Source organism: Cygnus olor, chromosome 10 (genome assembly GCF_009769625.2).
Source record: "Cygnus olor isolate bCygOlo1 chromosome 10, bCygOlo1.pri.v2, whole genome shotgun sequence".
Lineage (NCBI taxonomy): Eukaryota > Metazoa > Chordata > Aves > Anseriformes > Anatidae > Cygnus > Cygnus olor.
The window spans coordinates 15,557,766-15,584,719 of NC_049178.1; the positions used below are offsets into that span (position 1 = coordinate 15,557,766).

The 26,954-nt window shown below is 44.1% G+C and overlaps 1 long non-coding RNA gene across 4 annotated transcripts; it reads right to left on the reverse strand.

The window, feature by feature from the left end:
- Positions 1–1,279: 1,279 nt before the first annotated feature.
- LOC121075589 lies at positions 1,280–26,795 on the reverse strand. 4 transcript variants are annotated; one of them, XR_005823046.1, is made up of 8 exons: positions 26,529–26,759; positions 7,110–7,175; positions 5,729–5,816; positions 4,985–5,031; positions 4,621–4,667; positions 3,489–3,810; positions 2,565–2,651; positions 1,280–1,376 (listed from the first exon to the last, which is right to left on the reverse strand). It is a non-coding gene; the product is annotated as an uncharacterized LOC121075589 (long non-coding RNA). The 4 variants fall into 4 exon arrangements; XR_005823044.1 differs by lacking the exon at positions 7,110–7,175 and having other exon boundaries at positions 26,529–26,729; XR_005823045.1 differs by lacking the exon at positions 7,110–7,175 and having other exon boundaries at positions 3,489–4,667; positions 4,985–5,028; positions 26,529–26,795.
- Between the last annotated feature and the right edge of the window lie 159 nt (positions 26,796–26,954).

The following is a 26,954-nucleotide window of genomic DNA, read 5'->3' on the forward strand; positions in this document are numbered from 1 at the left end:
AGGCTTTGAGCCTGCAGTGGGATCTCCTAGGACTTTGCACCAGCTGAGTCTGGCAGGCTTGGCTGAGGCAGTATGAAGTACCGAGGAGTCTTTTAGGGGCCTCCATTTTGGGACTGGAGCACCGAGCTCATGTCCATGCCTTAAGTCCATTCCCAAGCATGATCCAACCACCAGAAAATGAGACAGCGCAAAAGCAACTGGTCTCCAGGCACGGATAAATTATGCATGTCTATGCTCAACCTTTTGCGTGTGCAGTATACATATTTCAAGATTAACCACCAGCCTTACATGTACAACCACTGCTTTTAAAGCCCTGCTTCCCTAAAAACAGGGGAAAAGTTAGAGATAACCCACGCTCTCAGATCATTCACAAAAAAATCAGAGGCTGACAAAGGAGCCTCAGAGGCCAGAGGGCTCCTGGTAAAACAGGGCCACGCTGTGAAAGATCAGGTTACTGGTGCCCTGCTGAGTTGTGGTGCTGGCTTTGTGGAGAGGTTCCTCTCCCCATCCCTCCTCCCCCTGGGTGGATACCTTCAGCTCTGCTCCTTTTATATGCTCACAGCAGTCTCCATGCATGTACTTTTTTTTTTTTTTTTTTTAACTTCTTCTCTTTTATTGTGTTGTAAAAGGCACTGAGCAACAATGAGGTTGTCTTTTACTGGCACAGTACAGGGCTGCAGGTCCCTGTGTTGGACCAGCCGTGGCCTTTCTGGCGTCTGCTGGGTGGTGGCACGAATGCTCCAGCAGAACTGGGATGTCTTCGGTGAAGGACTGCCACTCCTGCCCATTAAATGCAGATGCAGATAACAGAGCAGCTCCTCTGCTGAGCTTTCAGGCAGGTGCCACCCCTGTGCCCAAGGTAGGATGGAAATCCCAGTGGGGAGAGACAGACAGACAGAGGACTCTCATGAGAGTCAGGGTGGCTGCTGCAGCCCCAACACAAGACCCATGCCCTGTAACCCCCTGCTCAGCACATCCCAAGGCAGCTGACAACAACCCAGGAGATGAAGGTGGCTCTGAGCCGGCTGCCTCCTCCACCAGCCACCAAGCCTCAGCCTGCCACTTCCACAGCAGATGCCTCTTCACGAACAGGATAAATTAATCAGCCATAAAGCGTTCCCGTGCTAATAGCACCCTTGTGCGACTCAATTCAACGTAACACTGCCCTCTTGTGCTTCCTCACTTGAGGGGCCTTTGCCGTTGGATGATTTCTTTATTTTTTAATTGGAGGGAGGGGTGATCTACAAAACCAGCTGTTGGTAAAGCGATTCTGATGGTGTTTTATCCCAAGACATCAAACAGTTTCTGTTTCTTGTCATTCTCAATGCATGAGTGGTCTGCGTGGTCCAGATACCCATCCACTCAGGGTGGGGAAACTGAAAAGACAGGCAAGGAAAATAATATAATCACAACTCAAGGTAAAGGAACAATGGAAAATATAAGAAATAGAAAAATGCACTATTATGAAAACACTTGACTCACACAGGCCATGCTAAACCTTTTGAAAGCAGTGTGTAATGCAGGAAACAGCATTTAATTAACATGCTTTTAAAATTTATTTCTTTAGAGTCACATACCAAGCAGAAAAACCATCAATCCATCACGATTAACACTTTACCTAGAAATAACTACAACCAGCACAGTAATCATGGGCAATAGCATGTCTGGGGCTAGAGGTTTTTCCTCCATGCTGTCTGCAGTAGATGTGGATGATGGGCACCAAAACATTTCCACTGGGGATAAAGATCGTGGTAAACCTGCTATACCTTGGGGAAGTCATCCTGTCCCTGAAGCCATGACTCCACTGCTTTGCCTACTTGAAGGATGCTGACCAAGGTCATCCTGGCCCTTGGTCCCTTGGCTTGGATGTGGAGGCTGTGTGCCCCGCCCCAACCCACTGCCCTCCTTCCCAGGCCCCCAAACAGAGCCACGATCAATGGAAGAGCAAGTAAGTCTGCAGAGAGAGGCTGCACAAATGCAAAGGCAGAGGAGTGAGCTCAGTCTGAACTCTGGGCTGCAGTATCTCTCGCTCCTGAGATTTGTTTGCAAGGAAGGACCCTGTGCTTTTATGACACCATCCAAATGGCCACAAATATCACCTCCTTCTTCTGCAGAAGACATATATCAGGTCTGATTTCATTTCACTGTTTATCTGAACTGCCTTGGAAAGCAGTCACTTCCTAACAGAGAGGGGCACGCAGTACATGCAATGCAGTAACCATAGCATTCAAGCAGAAAGTCATTGGGAGATCACTAGATGAGGAAGGAATGATGCTCAGAGAATAAAGGAAAATCGATAATGGCACAAGGGAAAAGGTGCTTTGCTGGCACAATACTGAATTTGTCTTGGGTGTTGCTATTTAGCAGATTACTTGCATAAGCAGAAAAGAAAAAAAAATACATGGAAAGAAAAATACAATAGGTGCCAAGATACAGCCATGGGCATCCAGCACCATGTTCTGAATGGTTTTAGAACAGCCTGTCCTCGCCCAGGTACACAGCCAGCTGCATCTGTGGCTGTGTTTTCATGCTGTCAACTCTAACGTGCTTAAGTATGTGCTTACCTGCCGTGCTGAGCAAGGCTGCCTATGTGGACCTGTGCAAATGTTTTCTTTCATACAATCCTTTATCCCTGAGTCCTTTGAAGAAGGCTTCAGGGAACAAACATTCGTTCAGAAGGGGAAAGAACTATAAGAGCACTTCAATCAATGGCCTATGAAATATGTAATCACCAAAGCTACACCAGCTTACGCTGGCTGAAACAGGGTGAAGCTCATTTGCTCCGGTAAAAAGCTGTAGGAAAATACTAACACCTTTCCAGAGGATTCAAAAGCCAGCTCTCCGTATCCCTCTTGATGTGGGAGCGGAGCTGCCAGGGGTGCTCAGACACCCGTCTGGCCCTGGTGGTTCATTGCTGCTGCCTGCAAAACTGCCTCACGGCTTGGCAGCCAGCAAGAAGAGGACAGCTTCTTCCCTGGCATCGCCCAGATTAAATATTGAAGATGTTTACATTCAGGAAAGATGTGGCTGAGGATTTGGGAAGCTCTTCAGACATTATTAAAATGCACTAAGTGGTTTGCTGGCAATTATCTAGTGTTGTCACCGGCTGAGGCTGGATCTGGCATGTCAGAAACTCCTGAATGCATTTTTCTAGATAAAACCTAGATAAGAGAAGACGACAAGTTTTTTGACCAGGAAACTTGACATTTCAGTGTTGACATCTCCAACTAAGTATTCGTAATAAAACTTCCCAGGAAAGACAGACAAATTATGTTGTGAAGCCTTTACCGGGCAGAGTTTAAGGTGTCCTTGTGCAAACTGATTTAAAACTTCTGCACTCTTCTTTTTGCACCAGCCAGAAGTAGATATTCCTTCAAAAGTTACCAGAACTCTTATTACATCAGGGAGATTGATTTTTTTTTTTTTTTTGATAAACCAGTTAAAGCAAAATACAACATTGGGTGAAAATACAGCAGAGAATGACCTACCTGGCTAAGATTTAGTCCCAATAAAAGTGATGACATTCTGGAGGGCTGTTGAAGCCCTGACTAATATCGTATTTTCTTTTCCAGTTGAGGGTGTCTCGATGTCACAATGCCTGCTGTGGGGGTTTGTGGATCCTCAGCTGCTAGAAAGGGTTTTTCAGCAGCAATGTCCTGGAACATTTCCACTTAACTCCTGTTGTCTCCAGCTAGCGATAACTCTAAGTGTGTGCTTCAGATCCTGAACTTACTGCCATAAGAGTAGCATTCATCAGCTCAGGTCTTGAGCTGGTAATGTATTTTTCCTGGGGCTACACCTTAAGGCAATCTAGAAATGGAAGACAGTGAGGATACCAACTTATTAAGTATGGTAGTGGTTTTTTTTTGTTGTTTTTTTTTTAACCTCAATGAAGTAAAAAAAGTAAAAAAGTCCACTGGAAATCTAACTTCTGCTCAGTTGTCTACACCAAGTGCTTATATTTTTTGCAAGTGTACACTAGATCTCAGCCAATGGGGGGACTGCTAGAAAACACTGAGAAGCCAGAAGAAAGAGCAAAAATTATTATAATTGGCCAGAATTAATTTAGTCAGGAAATGAGAAACGTGTTTGTAACTGTCCTGGGCTGGACCCACTTCTGACTGAGCATTGCAAATACATAGTTTTAATACAAAGACTGATTCATTCATAAAGACACTTTATGACGTGCTTGCATCTGGCATCAGGGGACAGGATTTACTGACCCCAGAGGGCCCTTGCTAGTGCAATGCTCAAACTTTTGGCACTGGTAGTTTCCACGCTGGGCTTCTGGTGAAGAAATGCACATTAGTCATCAGTCCTTGAAAAGGATCCTGCCCTGCCCCATCATTTGAGGTCCCAGCCCCATCATCAGAACAGGATTGGGTTTGTGCTCATGAGCCCATGAAGGTTTCGCCTTATTAAACATCTCGGAGGAGAGCATGGGCATGGGAGCCCTGTGGCTCCTCAGGAGCTGTGGGGACTGAGGTGGGACTGCAACCCCTGGGGATCACAATGGACCAGTTTCTCTGTAAGCTACAACATCCAGCAATGTGCATCAACCCACAGAGGATGCATCACCTCTTTCCCTTGGCATGGAAAGAGAAATAAAAACAAAGTCACCTCAATGATAATGGCGTGAAGGCCTTTCTAAATTGAATTGCTCTTCCCTGGAAAAAAAATAAAATATATATTTTATACAGAGAAAGGAGGTAATTTCCTACATCTAGACTTTGCCAAGCACTGAGAGGAATAACCAGCAAGAGAAATCCATCTGTAAAGCCATGATGGCTAAGGAGAGAGATTTCTACACATGCCAACTCCACCGTGGCTGCATTTCTAGGAATTTGAAGTGTTACTGTGTGACAACAGAAACAGTTATATGTTGGCAGACCTTTTTTTAATGTGGTAAAGGGTCATTAATCATTTCCTAGTGCTCCAACAATCGAATGTACTTGATATCTTCATTTACTTATAGTGTTCATACCAGCTTCTCAGCTATCTTCATTTCCTTGGAAACAGCTGTTTTGCCTGCTAAGGAAAACAAAGTAATATTAAAAAAAAAAAGAAAAAAAAAGAAAAAAGGAAAAAAAGGAGGGGGGAAGAGAAAGTGGAAATACAATAAAGACAAGCACAAAAACTTGAAGGTTCTCAGTAAATACAGACCTCTATTACTTACGTGCAATCAATAAGGTCACTTGTGTACTAACTCATAACAAAGTACAGTTGACAATGTGTTATTTTTCTGCTGGAGAATATAATGTGAGGCTGAGCATGCTAATGACTTTTGGAAACGGGCAATGACAAAGATTGATTAATATCAGTTGACAGCCTGCTCCACAGCTCCGAAGCAGGAATAGCAATGATTGATTTGCCAAAATGTGGGGCACAGGCTTCAGATTATAGAAAGGCTACATCTGAGCTCTATCTGGTTTCAAAATATATTTTAAGGGCCAAATGTTTGACAGTAGTTAAATGCTTAAAGGAAAAAGCACAAGTGTAGCAATATTTTCAAAAGGCAGCTTATTCTAACAATGTTTTTTTCATTGTCTAAGTACCTTTACAAGCCTGAACCAGTAGAATGTTAAGTTCAGGAGCAGAAAGCCTACAAAAAACACTGAAACAAAAGAAGACAACGGAGGGTACAGCTGGCATAACTGACTTAAAAAATAATAGATCTGAGACATCAACACCAGCTTAATGCTGCAGCTTTCAATGTTAAAAGTCTCACCTAGTGAAGCGTCACTTTCTGAGAGGACAAGGAACAAGGTGAACAACTACCCCCAGCAATCTGTAGGGCTGCTTGATCACTCTGCAAGCTCAAAAAGAAATGCAAGAAAAATATCACACCCCAGGCCAACAGGGATCCCCACCGTTTTAGGCAACTGTATGTGTGACAGAACGTGCTCCCCTGGGAACAGCAGACGAGGAGACACAATCCCATCCTCACCTCGTGGGGACTGAGGGGTGGGAAGTCTTGTTGAAAACCCAACCCATCCTTTGCATTTCCCCTTACACTAATGAGTTCAGCTTTTTACTAAGCACAGCACAGCCTGAGTGCCCTGAACCTTAGAAAAGCCAGACTAATAAGCTAATATCTATACTCATGCTCCATTTATAATGATTTTGTCTAATGCAGCATGCAAAAAGCAGGAGAGAAGGATGGAGAATTTCATGACAGATGTCCACCAAAGTGCTAGTCTTCATTAGGGATGTGGTCCTGTGTGAAGCACTGAGTTAGCTGACATGATGCTGGCTGTTTTCCTTAGACCAGGACAACTTGCAGCCGGCACCATATCAGCTGATTGCAATTAAACCCTACCGCTAATCAAAGCGGAGCCTCTAAAGCCATTCCCCTCTCCTAGCACTCCCCTCTGACTGCTGCAGCCACTGCCTTTGCAGTGTAACGCACCATCTCGGTGGTATCTCACAACATGGCAGACTGCGATCTGCGTGGTGCAGACCTCATTAGGAAGAGAGGGCATTGAGATAAACAACAACAAAATTGCATTTTCACTGAGCACAGAATCTGCGAAGAAGTGGACAAACGTTTGGCTAGGGGAGCTTGGGGGTTTCCTGGGCTTCGTTCCAAAATGCATCTTTTAAATACGAATGGCATTGTGTTATTTTTCATAACAAGTCTTATGGAGAATTCAGGAAGCTCTCAAGGCTCCGAGGATGGAAGCTTCCCTTCCCATTCAGTCATATCAAGGAGGGTCTGAGTTTGGGGATTTTTCACTCTTTTGAACTACTTGACATCCAAAAAGAAGAGAGACCCTCCTTCTGAGGCCAGCTCGTTTATAAATCAGTAGTATCTACAACTGATAGATTTTCCTTAATAAAATAAGGCGTTTAAGGTGTCCAAAGATAAGCCAGCCTTTTAGGAGTAACAGCCAGCCTTATTTAGTAAAGTTTGCAAAGAAATCTCCATTCTGAGTAAGTTGTCCCTTAAATAGGGCTCCACTGATCATGCACTAAAGAGCATTGATGTGCCTGTTCCAAGGAGCAGGTTCCTGACAAACAACTCATTTGCAGAAGTAGCTGTGCAAGAACTGAGGATTGGCACCAACTGGCTGCAGTACAACATTTTTACTGGTTGATACTCATCTCACCTTCCTTTGGTCCTCTCAAAGTCAGGTGTGGAAGGTCTAAGTAAGCCAGCAGAAGGCTCCTGCCACCTGTGGATAAAGACAGGTGTCCTCAAAGGGGCTTTGTTTCTCTGACCCTAGGAGAAACACCTCATTTAATCATGCTAGTAGACAGCACTGCATTCACAACAGGAAAAGTTTGAGTAAACCTATACACGGAGCTCGACTTGCAGCACTCATGCCAAAAATCAGTCCTTTTATGATGGATAACCTGTAAAGTCAAATGCAGCTACCAGGTAAAAAGCTGAGAGTCCAAATGCTCAAATGAGTCCAGTCAAAAGACGAGGGGAGCGACCCACAGAGGACACAGCAGAAGGTGTTTTTTTTTCTCCTGAAGCCCATCCTGAGGTCTCCTTGGCCCCAGTGCAACCGCTTGCAGGTGCATTTGCAATACAGAGCTTTCCCTTGTGCGCACCAGCAGTTGGCTCTGGTATTACCCCACCTGCATGGAAAAATATGTGATGACATTTTCTGTCCTCCTTGGATTTTAATCTCTCTCCACAAATCAAGCCTTGGTGATTGAACGGACAGCTTGATGGGCAGATACTGAGACAGGAACCACTGATACTGCCTGCACTACTGACCAGAGCAATTAGCCAAAATTCGGACCCTTGGAAGTTGTTTTATTTAAGGGGAAGTTGATGGGTCAGGTAACTCTGTTGCAGCGATGACTGCATGAAGCCCAGCTTGCTTAGAAAAAAACAAGCATCATATCACTACAAAGTAACCCCTGCTCTTGGCTCCAAAGCTCTTTCTGAGCTCCCCTCAACACACACCATTTCCAAGCGGCTCTGTCTCCCTTACACAAATCCCCTCATATCCCGCTTTGCAAAAAGAGCATCCTCCCAAGCTCTGAGTTTTCCAAATCCCAAACAAGACATATTTTGCCTTTTTTGGGGGGTCGGCAGGGCAGGTGGCCACTGTCTCTTACAGCTGTCACTGGAAAAGTGGTAGTTAAAACCATTAGTCTTGACAGAATTCAGCTCAAATCACAATAAAATCATACAGTGCATTATTGAAAAAAAAGAGCCTTAACCATAGGAATGTTTAGCACTGAAATCATGTTTTCAGGACTTTGTGAGCTATCCCTCAAGTGAAAATTCACTCAGAAATCAATAGAATTGATTTTGTCTGTGCTGGACACTTTTCATGTGGCTGCATCGTGGATGCTAATTGACAGGTCAAAATCTGTACAGGGAGTTTGTGGGAAAACATCTTAACAGTTTACATTTAAGAGACAAAAATAAATGATTATAGATGTCACTCTAGCATTTAGTACCAGAAACAATCACAAACAGTTTTTAATATTTGAGTTCACAATGAAAAACTACAGCACAAAGACCACTTACTCCCCACTGCCATAAAGCTACTCAAGGCTCAGATTCCTTACCCTGAATTAAATAGATGGGAAAGGTCAGGGAGAACATCAATTACCTTGTTTTTCTAAACCAGCTACAAGTTTTAAGACTTCAGGAGAAGAACTTTTGCTTTTATTTCCACATCCCCATGGGGGAAGTATTAGTATGCTTCTGCTAGAAGTGGTGACTAAATCAAAATGTTTGTTATCTTTACCATTAGTATCTAAACAGTCTACAGCAGAAAGGAATGAGGCTTTTTGATGCCTAATCAAAAAGTTTGTTAGCTTCTACAAAATGTACACGGTACATTTTTGTGTGAGTTTTTGTGGTAGAACCCAGTTAAGATCTCAGATGAGAGTGACATTGTGGTTTGCTTTCATGCACAAAAGGACATAAAGTTCCTGTTAATGGAGAAGTAAGAACAATTATCTCTGAAGTGAGTGAATCAAGTTTGAGATACCTCTGAACTACACAAAAATGATGTTTTAGAGCCTTGTCCTTATAAGACATTAGTGATCTGAGAGACTGACTTTCAAGATAAAAGCAAATAGCTGACCTTTGTCAGCCTCTGCTGATAGCATCACATGTGAGTGATTTAACTGTAAGATTAACCAACGTAATGAAGAGTTTTAACTATCATGTAAGAGAGACTTACTGTGATGTATGGCATGCTTTGCAAGCGCTTATGTGAATAATGTCAGCCAGTTTGTCTAAGTAACCACTGTGCTGTCCTCCCATATTGACTGAGAGGAGAAGCCCAGTAAACTCCTGAGAACAGGAAAAACGTGACTGTAACGCTGAGGGGCTGAGATGTGCCACTGCACAGAGATGAGAGAAGACCTGCAGGGAACCTCAGTGTTTTCAGGCTGAACAAAGTGGATTTTTAATTTACTTTGTGGTCAAGACAATCAACCTGATTCTTAAAAATCAAAATACCAGGCTTAATCCTAGGGGAATGTTAAAAAGAGCACAAAAAAAAGTATGTAACACTGAGGCAGAAGTCAAACATGGTAGATATCACCAGAAGAAGCTGCGTGGTAAGAGGAAACAGCTGATGGGATGATGCTACAAACAGATAAGCCTTTTATTAAAACCAGCATCCCTCTCTAGCCCTTCTGTACACCTTCTAGGTCAACACTCAGAGAAGGCGTGAAGCATCACCATACAGAAACTTGTGGTGTTTGCTGAATGATATGCATCAAAGTTTGGAAGGTGCCCAAGTGCTCCTGGAGGGACTCCTCCAGGAGAGAGCTGGTCCTGCTGTGTGTGGGTGCAGAGCTCCAACAGTGAGAGAAGTTATCCTGAGAAAGGAGTAAAGACGACAGCTCCTTTTTAAAAATAAACATGTTTCTGTAGAGCAGCTTGGCATGCAGGCTCACATATTTGTGTGTATAAATAGCCACTGCCTAAGCTTGTTTTGGGCTCTGCTGTCTCACATACATTTTTATGAAGCGGTTCTCAAGCTGGGAGGGTACGAAGGGTGAGGAGAAAGGGAGGGCATTTCCTGGGAACTGCTAGAAGCACAGTTGAGGATACACACAAAGAAAGCTCAGAAGGCGAGTGGGGGACCAGCATAGGGCTGGGGCTGAAAACCTCTGGCCAAGAGGAGGAGGAAGGAGGGGGCAGACTGAGCAGAGACCATGGCTGTTGGGAGACCTTCAGCCCTGCTGCCCCATTTCCCAGCACCCAGGATCCTACTGACAAAGGCTGATCTTTTCTTTCTCCTTTCACTTCACAGCTCCTTTCTACCTGTGTTTGGTTCCCAGGGGCTCCCCCAAATTTCCCAGCATCATCTCACCCAGGTGCATTCAAACACTACACACACCCCAATAAAACACCCCTAAATCAGAGGGCAGGGGAGGGGAGAGAAAGCAAAGACCTCTCAAGGGACATTAACACAGGGCCCAGTGCCACCAAACCAGGGATGGCTGCAGTGAGTCACAGTGCCCGGAGCGTGGGGGATGCCACAAAACGGATGCAGGATGGCTCAGGTGAGGAGGTCCTCACCATTCATCTTCAACCTTGTGATGTTTGGGATTCTCGAGCTTTTCGGTTGAGCTGATTATAAAACCAACCAGCTGACCAAGAAACACCCTTAATTTCAAGAAAGTAAAGAAAATTACCTGTTTATAGGGTGCCAGAGAAAGCTTTAAATTTTGATGTAGGAGTTCAAAACACTCAGAAAATACGCTCAAAAGATACTCAAAGCTGTCTGAGTTTTATCTCACGCAGTCACATCTTTTCATGGTTTCTGGTGACTGTGCTCATGATTTTTGCAACCTAGGACTGGGGTTTTATTTTCTCTCACTTCCTAGCCTCAGGGAACTGCTTAAAGAAACACTGTGATGACATTTCTATAATAGGGGACAATCCAGGGCTGGTCAGGCTAAGCAGCTGTGCCTCCCTGCTCCCCTGCTATCCTCCACCTGGCTGAGTAATTACCATCCTGCATTGCCTCTTGCTCAGAGGATGATGTTATTCCCCCACTGGATAACAAGGTAAAATCAACTTTCCTCACAAATCCCATTATCTCCTGTGATATCCTCTCAGAATGCAAATCAACAAGTTCAGCAGAACAGAGCCCAGTAGCAACCCACAGTCTCTGTTCAAATTGCCTCCTGGTTGCAGGATGAGAATCTGGATTACCAGGAATCGCCTGGGCAGAGCAGTGGAGCAGGGACTCCGACTCTTGTGAGCCCTCGTTCCTCAGATCAAAGAGGTTTGATGGGCAGTTAATTAAGAAGTTAAACTAGAGGGCCGTAAAACACCAGACTAACCTTTGAAGTATACAACTCAAGTTACAATTAAAGACTGACTGTAATTGTCAGATTTTCAGACTTCATGGGCAATACACTCCATCATTATAGATAAATTGACTGGTGAGATCAGTGGCCACTTTGTTTTTCAATGCTGCTGTAAGGCAAGCTGGTTCAAGTGGTACCTGCCCAAGAGCTCATATGCAGCGTTGAGCTCTCTTTTTCCCCCAAATCCAAGGATATCCACAGCTGATACCACAGATGCTCTTTTCTTCTTCCAGGACTGCTGGTCCCAGAATAAGCCATCCTCTCTCTTAGCATCAACATACTTCCTTGATGGGCTGTTCATTCCCCCATGCCCCAGGGAAGAGCAGCCAAGGAGAAAAGCTCATTTAAAAGATGTATGTCTGAACACTGGGCGTGCTGTTAGGAACGTGCTGTGAAAAGTGACAAAGAAAGTAACTTCAATATTATCTGCACTGAGCTCTCTTTTTCCCAGCACAGTGATGTAACCATTCCCTGGCTGTGAAATGCTGGCTGAGACAAGGTACTGGCAGTTTTTAAAGACAGTTTTTGAGATCAGCTTCTGCTTCTCCTCCTGCATCGCACACCCCAATTGTTGGTACTTACTGGTTTCTCTCATAAGAAAACCCCAATGCCTTCTCCCGGCTACACAACAGGACAGATGACTCTTGCACATTAACACCCAGCAGAAATATGCTTTTCTTAAACGGAGACACCAGCTGCACAGGGAGACATAGCATCTCTTAGGAGAACAGCTGATAGAGTAGAAAAAGGAGATTGACACTTGGATTAAAAAGCCCCTGAGATCTGCTTCAGCAAAGAGGTCTTATCCAAAATAGCGCAGTTTGCAAAGTGTTTCAAACACCTTGTCCCCGTGCCACCCAGCCCCATGTGCAGGGTCCTCGCTCCAGCATTTTGCTGCTCACCTCGATTGTATTTTTCACGTACCTGGTGCTTAGCTGTACTTTTCTCCAGTGCATCCTCTCACTCCATGCCTGTGTATATTTACAGCCTGCTCTGAGAATGATTTACATTAAAATCCCAGTGTTAACACTGTGAAGCCTATTGCATGGAAAAGTCCAGAGCCATAAAGCATTTACAACATAGCAAAAATGGTTTCCTAAATCTCTGGCTTGCCTCAAGATATGGAAGAGACTATTTTTTCACTTTGTCCTCCGGATCTGTTTTTTGCTCCTTTTCTCTGGCTGAGTAGCTCCACTGTAATCTTGGAGGAATGAATCATTATCCTGCCTTGATAAGAAGGGCAGAACCACTCCCTCAGCATGTAAAATTGAAGTCCTATTTGATACAGGAACTGTGATACTCTTTATACATTTCTTTCAGTAATGACATGGTTTAAAAATATTAAAGGAGCTAAAGATATTAAAGTGTCTGGATGATGGCAAACTCTTTGATAAGTTAATTTTGTATTCAGAACCAATAAAGCACTGGTCAAAGAGACACAGGGTTTGGATTTACCCTGGATAATTCCTTTGCCATAAGACATTTCAAATCAATTAATTCTGACCGTGCTTAGTCATTGGGATGTCAGTGCTAACACACCACATTAACTGAAGCAACAGAGAAAAGTATTTCGAGTTTAACTTAACAAAAGATGCACAACCTTAGCCATAAGCAACAGGCAACACATTCACACTGCAAAAGTGAATGCAAGGGCTCATTCTGAAAAATAATGTTAGCTAATGAGAGGCTGCAAGTCAATACAGCCACAGGGGAAAATAGACCAGCGACGTGTGGGGAGGCAAGAGAAAGAGCAATGGGGAGAAGGTGCTTGCAGAGGCTGGGTTGTGTGCCAGGGCACCCAGCTTGGTGTGCCCCAGCCCTGCTGGGGTGCTGGCAGCATGAGCCCCTCTGAAGGTGGGATTTCCCTTTGACAGTACCCAAGCTACACAGGAAAATATTTTGCGTTTAGAGGAGAAACGGATTACAGGCACCATCTGGACCAGCGTAATAGAAGATGCATCTACTTCGAGCAGACAATCAGTTCAGAACAAGCCTTAATGAAAGGTGGGAGGTTTACCTGAAGTTTGTCTCCATTCCAGTTGTGTCATTTAAAGTACTGGAAGCTATTTAAAAAGCAAGTAATCTTCTCCCTGTTGAAGGATGTACACACAGCCTTGCAAAGCTCCTTTATCTCCCTATTGCTATCGCCACACAGAACTTAATTACATTAAAATTGCTCCAAAAGTTGCCAACAAATTGTCTGTCCTGGTTACAACAATATTAGTGCATTTGATTCCCTTGAAAATCTCTGCCTCTCTTCTCATTGAAAGGACTTGAGCACATACTTGCTGGGCAAGAAACAAATTGGGCAGACTGTATTTTTAGGCCTTTGAGAAAAATCTTCCAAATGTTCCTTCCCCTGAAAATTTCCCTTGAGTTCTGCAAAGAATTTCCAGTGCGATCACGCTACGCACAAACCTGGCACAGCAGGGGTGATCCTTACAATTAGAAAGCATGCGACATGGTGTCATGGTGCTATTAGCATTTCCTTCCCAGCCAAAGCCTAGAGCTACAAATGTAAAATTGCTCTTTCCCCACTTCATAGCACTTACTCTGGGCAAGGTTTGGCCCAGGTGCTGAAGAAGGCAGCACAAGAGCTGCGAAAGGACATGAAAACAGCATCAGGAACTCCCCTTAACACTCAGCAAGTTATTCACAGGAGAGAGTTTATGGATTGCATTAAAGACAGTTATTTTTATAAGCATCTTAGTATCAAAAAACCACTCATTTATTTTTAACTTTCTGAGTGGGATGAAAGGTGATCAGATCCAAATAGCAACCATGAATTCTGAGCCCGAAAGCCCTGGGGCCTGTTGGTACTGCAATCATTTGCAGAGCTGCAAGTAATCAATCGCGCTCTCCCGGTGTTTACGCAAGGGGAGCTGATTGATTACTCACTGCTAACATGATTGCCAGAGCTGATAACACTTTTCCATGGACAATTCTCCAAAGATCCCAGGGTCTGAGGCTAACAAGCGCTCTGCTGATGGGAGGCCATGGAAGCAGGGCAGCAATTTGGGGGTTGTTTAGGTTAATGTTATAACTGCGGTGTTCGAGTGGTCTGAGACTCTCGAAGCGCTCTGCGCCTTTGCATGGTGTAAGGCAGCGTCGAGGTCTCGTGGCCGACACCACACCTGTGGCAGAGAGGAACAGATCACCCCTTCCTTACATGTGACATTTTCAGGGACGTCCTGCCCATACGTTTTGCAGAGGGACAGAGGGCTTGCTGTCTTATCCTCATCCTACCCAAGGGAGCAGGAGGCAACTCCCCCTTCCCTCTTTGTTTAAATCCTCACGTCCAAAGCACTCCTTAGTAAATTGTTTATAGTGCAAATTTTACTGGTCCTACGGAAACCTAGGACCTCTGTATTCTTAATTATCTATTACCTCCCTTCATTATCTTATTTGCATGTGAAAGAATACATCTCTTTCATTAATCTCTTCTGTAAAATCCATACTTATTTACAAATGGAGAGAGACAAGTTCTCCTCCAGGCCGTATGACGGATTGTATGAACTGACATCCTTTGTGACTGTTTCAAGCCTCAGACAGGATGATGCAGAGGCTTTGACTGCAGCTCCCTCCCCAGTCAGAGATGCTTTCAGGCAGAGGTGAAGCCCAGGGGTTACAGCATATTTATTGCTAAATAGATAAATAGAACATTGTTCCCCTAATGCTGTTGTCAGGAAGTGGGGATCAACAAAAGCGTCTCCCCTCCCCCCCCCGCCCCCCCCATTAAAGGCACCAGATAATTAAGTGAACTCTTATGCCATTTTCATGTTTTACACTGCCTGTAATCTGAAACCCTGGCAAACAAATAGAATAACCCAGAGTCTTTCTGGCAAATGGCACAGACAAGACAGTTGAACTACTCCCAAGTGCCACGAGCTTTCTTCAAGAGCCCTTTACAGGACACTATTAATTGAGGGTGCAGAGGAAAGCGTTGGCAGATACTGATGATCAGAAAGTGCTACAGGCTTGATTTATATGGATTCTTCTGCCTCTTTGAGACTAATTCCAGTTTTAAAATTAAAACTCTGTTTCTCTCTGTTGTCCTTTTCAGTACTTTATGCAGCAAAAACAATGCCAACGGAACCAGGGAGGTACTAAAAGGTGATGTTGATTAAATGTGCACCAACAGGCACAGCTAACAACATACTGTTCCTCCAACCAGATTCTCATATTATTCCTAACAAAGAAATTTCAATATCCAATTTCCAAAAGTATTCTGAGAAAATCTATATTACTGCAATCTGACCACATTTCTCAAGGAATGAGCCCAAACACCTTGTAAAAGCCCAAGGGATCCAGAACGGGATGGATGAGCCCCCATCATTTCCCACAGGCTTCCTGCAAAGCTTGGACCTCGGATATTGCATTATGCTGAGATTATCTAGCATTAAGAACCCAGGTCCTTCTTACCATGTGCCTTTTTTCCTTTCATATTTAGAAGAAGGTTTTTAAGCAGTAACAGTCTCATTATAAGTGTGAACAAAAATAATTGCACCCTTTATACATTACAGCATCTGAAACAGATTAAAAACTTCTAGTATCTTCTAGCTGCAATGGAAGGCAATGCCTTAGGAAAGGTGATGGGAGGCTGTGAATGTGTACAAACAAGCACCTCCAACTTTTCCCAAACAGCTGGGCATCACCAGTTCTTTGTTTCATTCCTCTTTCCTTTTTTTAAAATTTGACCTTTTTTTTTTGTCCTGCTCTCCCAAGAAATGGCCACACTGACTCCAAGTGACATTTCAGTCACAGAGGTAGGTCTCCAGCACAATACATTATTAAAATAAATAAGCTAAACAAACAAACGCCAACAACAACAAAAACACTAAATCAGAGAATGCCCTAAAACTTCAGATGCAGCATTCCTGATGCCATTGATCAGGAAAATAAAATCCATGATACAGACAGACACATTGGCTGGGGTTGTCTTGCTGAAAGATGAATGGGGAAGAAAAAGAGGAAGAGGTTTTTCAAAGACAAAAAAAAAAAGCACAACAAAACAACAAAAACAGAAAATTCAACAGGAGTTCAGCTGAATTATTTCTATTCCTGTAAAAAACAAACCAACAACAACAAACCAACCACCTGTTTCTCTTGCCCAACTGACACCTTCATGTGCCATTTCAATATTCCCATACATAATACTACAGACGATGAAAATGTGCATACGTCATGCCAAAGCATCACAGTATGAACTTGTTTACTATTTAGCAACACACTGACAGGGCAGATCTCTCGCAGCTATTCCCCTTCTAATGATACAACTGAAAACTCCAGTGTGAACGGAAATATGCTGCAGTTCATGTCGAGGAGAATAGCAATTTCCACCATTGTTTTTTCTGTTCTGAATATTCATTAAGCTTTGCTTACTCATCTTCTTGGCTATTTAGCAGCAACATTTTCAATAACTATTTAATTTAATGATCAATTTTTTTTAAAAAAAAATGAACACTTTAATTACACATAGTTGCTGCAGGGCCTGCCAACAATCAGCTGAGTTTTAAAGCAGCAGAAGAAAGAGTACTGGATGCAAGAGGAGCCTTGGCAATTTCTGTCACTGAGAGGATCACTCCAAAACCAGCATGATGCATAATAGTCAGAGAGGGATGGATGTCACTACATTCAATTCTAGCACAGTTTTTAGCACACCACACAAAGGCTCTGCAGACTGCAGCATCAGGTAAGATATGCAAAACTCTGGAAGAAAATGGCAATCCTGGCATTCTTATTTGTCTGTATTAGTTTCTCAGGTACTGACTGTGTTATCCCTCAAACGTCCTTCTGACCTCCTGTATGCCCTCCTTGGATTAGAGCTGCATGGCCACATAGTTTTGCAGCCCACCAGGTCCCCAGCTGTGGGGGGACGTCAGTGAGCAGCTCACGGGGTCTGCCAGCTCCTTGGCTGGCAGGAGTAAAGCCCCCCTTCCTCCTGGCTCCCTCAGGGCCGAGGCAGAAATGGGCTCATGCCAAACATGCAGCTGTGACAGAGCTACCCCAGAAAAGCGACCCCACATCATCATCTCTCAGGTGGTAGAGCCCCCTAACAATGTCCAGCCGAGCAGAGTCCTCTGGTGGGCGCTGGGCCTCTGAGCCAGCAGAAATGCCCCAGGGCAATGGCAAGTCCTACCGCTCACCCCAGTTCCTGCAGCCCAGCATCAGAGACGTGCCAGCTACGTTTTCAAAGCACCAATCCTAACGTCCTCTATAGGACCAGCTTTCATGCTCAGGATCTGTTCCAATTCCATCTACATTTCAGTGAAATATCTCTGATTTCAATGGAGACCATCCTGATAAATGCCAACGTATACAGACACAGGAGCAAATCTTCCCTGCAATCACCCGGGGCATCCAAAACCAAGAGGCGTCTTGGCAGGATACATGACCGGCCTGATTGTGTCCATTTTCAGGAAGGAATACATATGTATAGTGCTGCGATCCAGCTCAGCCTCTATGGAATTCAGCTCTGCTTGATGAGCAATCAGCCTGCTGCGGGAACAAACACATGATGACTGCTTTCAGCTGCTAATGCCACTGCTTTTTCTGGAGCAATAGAGAGACCTAAACTGCAAATTCGCATCTGGCCTTGTTGGAAATTAGCTGGGAATCGAAGGGGTTTGCAATTAGCTTTTGGAAGGATCCACACTAATTCACAATCACAGGACAGGACACCAGAGCCCGCAGTGACATTTCGGGGGGATCTGGTGGTGTGCCTGTAATAGGGTGCATGGTGTATTTATTTTAGCAAAAGGCTATCTTCTTCTGTTTGGCTTCAGACGCAAGGCTATGAAAGGACTCAGGAACAGAGATATTCCAAACATATGCTGATATTCATTTTCACAGCAAAATGCGATTTGGTTGCAGTTTTCCACTGTGTGCACTTATTTGCCATAAATGTCACCAGGATTAAGATTTGCCATGGTTATTTTTCTTTTCTACTTTCAATGAAAATTGTCATTGATATTTGAACACTTGTTTGATTCTTGAAGTTTTATAATTTCTTATTTTGCTAAAACACCTAAACATGTTTAAAATTTAAAGTTTTCATGAAAAAATCATTTATTAGAACTTCTTAAGGGGATCTTTACTTTTAAGTGTTAAAACCACAATGAATTAGTTTTTACCCAGTTCATCTACACATCTTTCCCGGGCAGGAAATACTAATCTCCAACACCTGAGAAGATGAGCCAAATTTTAGTGGTGGTCAGGTGAGAATAAAAGTACAACATCTCCCTACTTTTCGAGCAAGTAAATCTTTTCCTCCTCTCCTCATCTTCTTTACATTTTCCTGTATTGTTAGGAACAGAATTATAACTTGCTGCTCATAAATACAAGCTGCAAATCACTGTCCTGGGAGGAGAAAGCAGGGAGGCTCCAGGCCACACTGCCTCCTGCTCTTCCCGGGGGCCAGGTCCCACCACACTCTGCTCCTGCCTCCAGGCTGCTCTCGGTGTCACACCTTGGCTCCTAAAAACTGCTGTGGGTGATGGCCCCAATCATCCTCTGCTGGAAAACCTTTTCTGACAGCATCATTGGAGAGTCTGGGAAAGGGATGGGGGCAGAAAAGAAAACCCCTCTCATTCATATTTCTACTAAGTATTTTGGAACCCTTTGCTGACTCATTTTGCAGTTTTGCTTGCAGCAAATTCAAAATTAAGTTACTAGAGAATAATGACCATTAAGTGACTGAGATTGCTTTATTTCTCTGAGCCCTAGCAACAGTGATTTTGCTCGCCTGTTGCCATAACAACTATGGCAAGCACATCAAGGTCACTAAGCCCACTTTGCTTCTTGCCTGTAGCTATGTCTCCGATGGCTTATATGCCTCATTTTTATCATAGATCCGTACGCAATGAGTAGGAAGAAAGGGTACGTTTCGTCTTATGAGTAAACACGCATACGATGAGCTTTTCTCAAGGTAAGAGAAAATGGACAAAAGATGACATTTATGGGAAATGTTCACTTCATTCTTAATGGAACAGCAAATCTTGAATATCTAATGCATGTGTGAGGTCCAAAACACCTAATACATATGGCTTAAGTTCTCTTTTACAAAGATGAAGAAAGATTCCTTGAGCAGTATGTTCATAGGGTTTGAAGTTCCTTGGTTTAAAAGGGGATCTACCAGCCTGCCCCAGGTCCTCAGCATGGGGACATCAAGGTCCCTGAAGAGCCACCTCAGATATTGAAGAAGTCTGACCTCAGTGCTAAAATATATGTATATACTGAAGTACAGCTTCAATGGAAATGCCCCATTTATTGCACTGCTGCTCACTGAGACACGTTGTCTGCACTAGGCTGGAATGAGAAAGCAGGAGAGGGCCACCGAGCTGGCTGGCTGATGAAATACAGAGCCCCGGGTCAGGCAGGACATCACTCACAACACCATTTTCCTTAGTTATTTCTTTCACAGATTTTAACAGATGCAATTTTTACTATGGAATATTTACACCACACACATCATTTTCATTGTATAGAAAGGTTATAAAACATCTTTTTAATACAAGCGAACTGCATTCATTTGTCTCATAAGTCAACTAGAGGCACTTTCAATGGAAATTCTAAGCTCCTACATTACCAGAGCGTTTTTTTCTGCCCTGTGGAAGGAGAGAAAAGAATTATTGTCTCTGAACAATATAAATGACTTTGCCACCTCTTCTTATAGCTAGTTGATTACAGCAGCCAGGGAATGAAAGATTTTGCTGTTTATTTGTCAGCTTTACACCAAAAACTGCAGCAAAAAAGATGAAACGTCCAGAATTGCAGAAGGATTTATGAGGCACTAAATACTTCTGTGAATCAGGGCTGAAATGTGATTTTATATATACATGTGTAGTAGCTGGCGATAGGACAAGATAGATAGATAGATATATAAATGTACACAGGCACATAGGTGGATAGACAGACAGACTGGAGCTGGACCACAAAATGTCAAATTTCAATTTTGATTTATCATTTACAGCAGAGATTCTGGCCCAGCTCGCCTGGCATTGTTGAACATCTTGCTAGATAAGGCAGATCAGTTATCTCATTCTCCAGGTAGGAAACAGAAGAATAAGAATTGTTGAAGACCATGAGCCCACCGGGCCAAGACAAAGATCTTACCACGTTTGGGGATGTCCAAGCACCTGGCTGAGCAGCAACAAGTAGCTTTGGTGTTTATAACAAGGAATAGCTGCAAAAGAATTGGCTGTCTTGGTTGGTATTCTACACTGGCTGATATTATCTGTAAAGATAGAAGGCTAAGGTATTCTTGATAATGACTGCTACCACATATGAGCTCAAAGAACTCAGGGAAATAAGGCTTCCTGACAAGCTAAACGCCAGCTGCTGAATTTAGGGCTTATGGGTATAATCCCGTGGTTTACAATGGGACACACTGCGCTCTTCAAGAGAAGGCTTGTGACAGCAGTTGTGCCCCAGCAGGTCACGTCACAGCCCTGCAGGGCCAGGGGGCTGGGGACATGGAGGAGCTGGCTCCAGCCCCTTCCCTGGGGCCCAGGGGGAGCAGAGTGTGCTGGGAGTCACAGAGGCACCTGTGTGGAGCTTGATGGAGCCCCAGAAAGGTGGTAGGCAAAGGCTAAGACAAGGGCAAAGTCTGTCCTGCCAAGTATATGTAGGGTTGCAAAGAAATTGGTTTCCAAACATTATTTATTCATTAGACACAAGTTTCTTCTTTTCTAAAGTTGTCTGATTTAGTGGATGTTCTAGACAACCAACTCCAGGCCAGTTTAATAATTCAAAGTCCTTTTGATGTCCTCATTGTTCTCTACTTACAGGAAAGTCCTTGGCACATCCACCCCAGAGCCCTGGCTGCCTCCAGGTCCCCCCAGACACACAAAAAATTAAATAGCTAAAAGAAACACAAAGGCTCAGTGCAAGTCTGAACTGAAATCATGGGAGCTTGCCCAGCTTGTGTTTGGTGAGATGCAACCCGTAAAGCTCCAGCTGACTACAGGTATTAAAGACGTGCTGCTTAATGCCTTTTGGCAGAAAATACGCTGAGATGTATCTCGGGGAAACAGTACATTCAATTGCTGCAGATTCAGTTGCTTTCCACAAAGCATCTCCTGTTATTGCTTTAATAACCAAAAGGAAATCCTGTTAATCATAAGTTGCGAGGTTGTACGAGTTGACAGCTGTGATATCTCAGCTGTTGATAGCTCTGCACAGGCACAGTGAGATAGCAGATAACGCACGTCGCGATTTTCAACAGGGAATTGAGTCGGTTGCCTTATTCTTACCACACGCACACACAAACATGCGCCCCCAAGAATGTCACACATCTTTCTTCTCCTGGTTATTACAAACATATTGCTCCTACAGGCAGATGCCAACATACGATTAAGGACATACAGGTGTCGAGCATGGATTACCATTTCTTAGTTTAACAAAGGGCTAAACCAAAAGAAAATGAAGCAAACAACAAGTCAACCAGAAAGAATGAAAAACAAATAACTGAATTAAATTCATCTCTACTGGGGTGAACTCAGCCTGATTTTTGCCATTGAAACACACACAAAACAGCACCAGCAGCCTGAACTTGCCTGCAACTTCAGTAACCTTTTCTTTTAGACAGTTTTTTAAAGCACACAGTCCACATGTCAATGAAAGCACCAGTATGGCAAAATTAGTCTGGTGTTGAGACCTGTTTGTAGGAAAAAAACCTTCCTGAAATGGTGGCTAATAGAAAGCTTTTACATCCAAGTGCACATCCATTACTGCACATGAAAGTAAAAAGTCATCTTGTGCAAACTGACCAAAGCCTGGCGAATATTTTAAACCCTTTATGGCTTTAAATGACACCCAGCTATCTTATATTTTCACATCATTTATTGCTGCTGACACACACAATTTGTTAGCACACTTTGGGTCACGAGTCAACAGAGCACCACTGAATTACAGCAACTGGATGGGTTCTTCTCCTCCTTGGTTATACATTCTGTGCAGCATTTAGTGCTACAGGACAGAGAGGGCATAGCCTACCACACCTATAGGTGCTGTACAAACAGAGGTGATAGCTGCCCAGGAGGCTGGTGGCTAATGAACACGGACAGGGTCCCATCCTTCTTCCTTTGAGCCCTGAAAAGTGTCCCAAAGGCTCCCGCAGAGAAATGCTTTCTACCTTTGCAGAGACCTCAGGGCAGTACTTTGCATCCTCACCCAAATGAGCAAGAACAAGCCCCTGCCACAAGACAGCTCAGCACCCGGGGTGTCAAGGTGCTTCCTTGGTCCTCTGAGCCCCCATGGCTCTGCGCTGCCCAGATTGAGGAGTCATCCCCCAGGAGAAAAGGCTTCATTTTAATTATCTCTGATTCAGCCTTGCAGAAGTTTTGCAGCCCCAAACTTTATATAATACTTCAAGATTAACTGTGTAATAAGAGGAGACTTGACCTGGAAAAAGTTCCAGCTTAGGCAAAATTTATCTCCCCCCCCCCCCCCCCCCCCCCCCCCATCTTGAGCAAATGTAGTAAAGATAGGGTATTATAGGTACAGCTCTGCCCAGAAGCAGTAGCTATTAGTCACCTCATTATCGTTAGTCATCTAGAATAGCGATTTTTAAAGACCTCTAATAACTCCATCTTGTTGTTACACCGCAGCCTTAAAGGGGGGCTCAGTGCAATAAAATGGGCTCCCATGCTGCAGGGAACCCAAGAGAAAAGGCACGGTAAAATAACAGGGAGGAGCCAACAGCTAAATGGCCATCTAGGCTGCCCGCCCCCATTTTCATTTCTCTAAGTAGGGAGAAGATATATCAGCTCTTTTTGTTAAGATCTAGGTAGTTAAAGGGCCTGTTTTCCCCTTGGGGTGGTGGGTTGTGGTCTCCTCCCTCCCATGGGCACAGCCTGTGGTAGGGTTGCTCCTCCACCCAAGAGCCACGTGGATCCAGACCTTCCCCAATACACACTTCCCTGAGAGGAGGAGGAAGGAAAGAAAGCAGGTTCAGAAATTTTGCCCTCCCTTCCCTCCCTAAATCAGCTTTTTTTGATTAACTGAAAGAGAGGACAAGTCTCCGGAATTTCATCAATTATCTGAATAGGATGGAAACCAGTGACATCAGCTGCTAATGAAGTAAGTCCAAATTAAGCCACTGCTTTTTTTTTCCTTTTAATTTTATTATTATTATTATTTTACACAAAAGGGAGACCATCTGGCGTTCACCACTGAGATCATTCAAGCCTCCAATTAATCTCTGCAAAGCAGCATACCTCCTGGTTGTTCTGTGAGTGACCATTTCTGCAGCCCTGACCATCGGTATAGAAAATAGCTTGTTGAATGAGCTGCTATAGAAATCTTCTTGTCACAAAGAACTCATTAGGTCAGCAATAAAGTGATTTATCAAAGACTTGGACTTCAGCCACCAGCTTCACTCATACAACAGACTCTGTTGCAGTGCTTCAAGCGAAGGCTTACAAATTGCCATCATAATCTTGTAAGTATGCCTCATCTACACCAGCCAGTTCCTGACCAGTGATGTGAAGACCAAGAAATACAATCCTTTTTGACCTCTATTATATGCTGTCAGCCATCCAGATGTGATGCAATGAGTTCAGCAGATATTAATCCTTCTGAATGGCGAGGAAAGAGAGCTCATACTCTGGAAGAGATGCTGGAAGCAAGATCGCTTTATGTAATCTTAACTTCTCCTGAGCCAGTCACCACGAGCTTCCTTTGCCAGATCACACCAGCCCTTCTGCAAGGAGCCTTTGGCAGGGAGGGATGGTCTATCAGCCTGTGTCAGCCACACAGCAGCTGACCTCATATAATCCAACTGTGCTGGATGATATTTTCAGTTCCCTCAGGTTGAAATCTGCTTTTCCGGAGGCATCAGCTGTGTTTCTGCACTAATCCCATTCTCCCTGGTGCCTGAGCTGGGAGAGCAGAGGGAATAAGGTAGGGAAGGAGGGGAGGATTTCCTTAGAAAGTCAAAAAACTAAGTTTCCATGGTATGGAATGCAGAATCAAGCTCATCAACTTTTTCAGCCCATCATGTATGCAACTGATATTTTTCCTTGCAAAACAGACTTCATTTTCTTACCTAAGTCACTTTTCAGCAAGAAGAAAGCCCACGGCTAAGCACAGCTTCAGTAACAAGCCAAGGTGACTCAAATACATTCCCACACATACATATTGTATTTACATTTCCATCCTCTGCTCTGCCTCTGATCCTTCCCCACCATCACCTGGGTCCTGCTGTCTCCTCACCACCTTTCTCTCGCCTCTACCAGTCTTTGCCATTGGAATTTTTCCCCTTCTGCCAGTGTGCTCCTTCCCCTCAGGACATGAACTCGGTTACATCAGCACTGAACTTTCAAACCCGTAATGTTCGAGTGGATTCAAAATTAGTCAAAACAAGCTCATCCATCAATGGCTTTTCATGTCAAGAGCTCTTAGGGCAGGGCGGGGGTGGCAAGCAGGGCCGCAGTGCATATCCAGGGAACAACGAAAATGTTGTCAAAGAGCAATTAAGTGTGCTCCTGTGACAGGTTGGCACCGCAGCTTTTCCGAGGTGAAAGAAGTCATGAAACATTTACAGTTCACCCAGCACCACCAGCAGCTACTGCCTTTTGCATACAGCCTGCATCTCAATCAGGAGGCCCAAACCTGTCTGGTACCAAACAATAATTGTGTTTTTTAAATAACATTGATCACCTTTGATTATGACTTCTCAGTTTGAAGAGATGAATGTCATATTCGCTATTGCTGCACAGCCCTCTTCTTTGCACTGTAAGCATTAATTAAACAGACAGATTGAATTTGTTATCATATATCTGGGCCACCAAGCATAAACATAAATAAAATAACGTCTCTCTTTGCTAATATTAGTCTAAAATCATTTGTGGTTATCAAAACATTCAAAAGAAATACGATAATAACACTGTCTTGAAGAGTTTAATCATAGTCAAAACCCCTTTCTAGGCAGAGGAATATTGCACCCCCTTCATATTCATGGCTGTTAATGTTATTTCCATGCACAGTGAATACGGCACTTTAACACAAGAATCCAGCTGGATTCAACTGCTGCAATCCTACCTAGCAGGAAAGTCAGGGGCTGAATCCTAAGAAGCAATGAATCAAAAGAAAGCAGCTGAAGAGGCTGCTCAGCAAGCAGCACATATTCCCACTAAGACCTGAGCACACCAGGTAAGATTTCCAGAAGGTGAAGGCTAGAGCTGTAAGCCAGGTATAAAAATGGAAAGAAAAAGCAGCATAAAGAATTGGGTATCTGAAGACTATAGAGCGAGCTGAGGCTCCCTGCGTGGCTGAAGGGCTGAGTATGCCATTGACTGAGCCAACTGAGGGTTTTGGACAATATGGGAAATCAAAGAGATGTCAGGGAGCTGGAGAACCGGCATAGTCCTGCATCCCCTCCTTTCCAAATGAGGGGAGCGAGGCAAAAATTCAATAGAGAAATGCCCATGCCTTAAGTGCTTGGAAAAATGCTTTTGTGTGAAGCGTTGTGGACAAAACACACTGAATGAAAGGCTAAGAGCCAGCGCCTGAATGCAGTACCTACTTGTGTGGGAACAGCTCCGTTTCGCTCCTGAATAGGCCTCTCACCCACAGAGGGGACACCAGCTGTGTCCTTTGCCACCCTCCACAGCTGCAGACAGGGGTCAGGTACACAGCAGCTGATCTTTTTTGTCTAACAGCACAAGGCAGACTAAGCAAAAAGCATTCTCCTCCACGGGCGGAAGCTGATAGCAAAGTCCAGGCTTACTAGGTGCTCGATTCGGTCCTTAGCCAGCCCATGAGATATCAGAGAGTTCAGCAACACCCCACGTGCCCAGGTGCTCAGAGAAAAAAGTTTCCTATCAGTGCCTTTTCAGGGCGGGAGGCAAGGGAACACAGTTTTGGTCTCTCTTTGCTGTGGCACAAGAGTTACACGACGCCAGAAACAAACCTCTCTGGCAGAGCTAGGGCTGGAAGCCACAGCTCCATGCTCGATAGCCTAAGCACAAGTGGTGCTGAGCCCTAGCCCTGAGCATCCGTCACCACGCAGAGCTGGGACAGGCCATTGCACTTTGCCCTCTGCCTCATCTCCTCTCCAGCAATTCCACAAATACTGTGGAAGTCTGTACTATTCAGCTACAGTTGATAAGTCCTTCCAACAGCTCACTACAAGAAATTCCAACTTGTTTTATTAACCCATCTCCTATACATTTACATACCAGCAACCTAAAAATGATAAAGAATTAAAACCACTTTACCTTTATCTGTATTTATCCCATTATAGAAGCAGGTGAGTGCTGCAGAGGCAGTCATCACATTTTTACAGCATAACCACTTTAGATAAATGTTGCAGGGAGGCAGGTTTCCCCTCTGTAGGGAGATAAAGTGGGTCCTTTTAGAGCTTTGGCTAGTTTGTGACAGGAGGTCAAATGGAGATGTGAGAAGGCTGAAGTCAGAATTTCCAGGTGACCTGCATTTTGCCTTCAGGAAGTTTCTCTTTTCCCTTATCATTGCTGCCTTTGTCACCTGTAGCAGATTATTCAAAAGATGTTTTGTGGTTTTGTCTCTGAGCCAACATTCATCTTCCTCCAGGACAAGCAGACAACCCCAGAAAAGGAAAGGGCACCTGCTGGCCTCACCTCTTTGTGGAGGGCTCCTCCGCCTTCTCCCTCCTCCCCAAACGG